Source organism: Melospiza melodia, chromosome 3, assembly GCF_035770615.1.
Source record: "Melospiza melodia melodia isolate bMelMel2 chromosome 3, bMelMel2.pri, whole genome shotgun sequence".
Taxonomy (NCBI): domain Eukaryota; kingdom Metazoa; phylum Chordata; class Aves; order Passeriformes; family Passerellidae; genus Melospiza; species Melospiza melodia.
The window spans coordinates 73,334,520-73,336,969 of record NC_086196.1 but is presented as its reverse complement, the minus strand read 5'-3'; positions in this window follow the sequence as shown (position 1 = coordinate 73,336,969).

Here is a 2,450-nt window from a genome sequence, read left to right as displayed (position 1 = left end):
GCTGGGGCTGAGTTAATGGCTCTTCTCCCGAGAAGGGCGGGGACCTCCCCAGTCGGTGAAGAGAAGGGACTGAGACGTGGGAGGGGGTGCATGCAAACTAACTTCGGGACCAGCATGCCATGAGAAGCTACTATTCCAAACACACTGGAAAGAACCCCAAAACAACGAGCCAGTATAGAGATGAGAAATTAGAGTATATCTAGACGTGAGGAGCAGAGTGTTGGGCCTGCAGAGATGCTGAAAAAAAACCTTTGTTACCCCTCACCCTGACAGAGACAGTCCTCTCGAACCGCCTCCCAGAGCGGGCGGGAGCTGAAAGTAAAACATTGTGCGTTGCCACACCCAAGAGACTCCCACGAGCACTGGGCCTTCAGCTCTGCTCCTAAGGGACAAGCTGTATGTATCCTCTTTCTCTGAGTCACGCGGGGAGTGGTGATGGAGGCTACACACCCGTCAGGCTTTTCAATTTCAAGCTGATCACTTTTAATAAAGGCATTAAGAGGAGAAAAAAGTCTCCTGCCCTGTTTATTTCAGTTTGGACTATTTTAATTTAGATTGTAAAGTTTCAAAATGTTCTTCCACAGCATCCCATAAGGTGTCACTCAGCCCTGGGAAGCAACTTCTCCTTAGGTGAGAGAGTTGATCCAGACTTGCTCCCAGTGGCCATCTCATTAGAGTTCATGCCTGGACATGGGCCTAAAGCTGTCTTGGGACAGCCCTGGCAGGCAACCAGGTGTCTCTTCCCTTCCAGACATATGGTGTCCCTTCACTGAAGTCTTTAATTTGGCTTCTTGCCTGCTATTGTGCCCCTCTGCTCCCCTGAACTTGCACAGATGGACTTTGATGGGTTGATGACTCTCCTGTGATGCCACTGAGAGCATCCCAGCAGGGTGTTACTTGGGCTTCCCCCTTCCATTATCTGCCTGTGTTCCTTTGTGAGTATGTACAGGAGATTTTAGCATTAACCCAAGTATAAAAGCTGAATGCTGGAAGTCCTGGTACTTGGTGAGAGCTCCCATGTAATTTCCTTTTGTTCCCTCAGCTTCCTGTGAAAGATGTGTGTGTCTTGCAGCAGCTGAGACTCTACTGAAGAAGAAATGTGAAACAAAGCATCAGAGATTGGGGTGGGGATAAGGAGACTGGGAGGACAAAGAGGAGCTTGATGTCTGAAAAATCTGCTAATCCGTTTTGGTGCTCCCAGCTTTCTCCTGTGACCTCTGGAAGCAGGATTGCTCTGGGGGATAATGTCATCTCCAGGTGCTAGAGCTATAATGCTGCAGTCAGCAAGTGCAAGAGCTGGGTCACAGCTTTTGTATAACTGTGCCCAGCATTGCTCTTCCATGTCCTGCAAGAAACTTGCTGTTTCCTGACACCACAGCACTTGGACCTGAGACAAACCAGCAGATCACAAATCCAGAGAGAAATCTCTGTGTGTACTGTGTTTTCAAGCCTGTGTGTTGTACTTTGAATGTGATAACTCTTAGTGGATTGGAATGGTTGTCTTTGGCTTTGAATTCTGTGCTCTAGATTTGGTTTTCCTATCAATTTTCCTCCCCTTCCTGTGGGCAGAGCTTCTGAGAGGATTTTTTTCTTATCATGCATGAAAGAAGTAACTCCCTTTCCACGTGGCTGTGATCAAAATTATCTTGTCCTGCTTATAGAAGAGCAAATCTAGGGAAGTGTCATCCTCCAGCACAGACTAAGTACAATGTGTACAAACACCTGCGTCCCTAGATGATGGGAAGGGCTTGCTCAAGCACTATTCACCGGAGGGGAACGTGTGCAGAGGTTCTGTGCATTTTATATCAGTTTAATGTGAAGTGGGATCAAACCCACAAAAATTAATTTGCTGAAGTAGAGGATTACCACAGAATATCACAGCCAACTTGAGGTTGTGCTGGTGCCTTAAATGAATTTTTCCTCCTTCACTCCTGAATTTCTTCCCATTTTAACCCTGAATGTATACCTGGATTTGAGGGTAACAGCAATATCTTTGAAGTCACTTGTTCCTATGGTTAATTGCTGTCTTAACTTGATTGCATTTTATGATCCCTGTTCAGTCTTTATGAAACCAGGTCTCAGTTTGATGCATTGCAAAAGCTGAGAAAAATGGTAGTTAGGAACTGAAAATTGTTCACTTGTGTTTTGTAAAGATTATCAAGTTCTGTGCATAGGTATCACATCTCGTGTTTTTATTATTCATATTTCTCAGTGAAGGATTTCTCAGCCAACTTAACCTGAAATGTAGGGATTTGATTTGTGAGTGCTTCTAGGGGCAGGAGAAATGTCCAGAGGGGAGGGTTAAGCCCTGTGAGGTGTGACACGTAAAAGGCAGCCTGGAGGGTGTCTCTGCTGCTGAGTAGTACACTTCAGAGACAAAGCAAGAGGGAATGGAAGCCAACCTCAGGGAATGCTGAGCCCTGGGGCTGGTAATTAGTAAAACAGAGAAG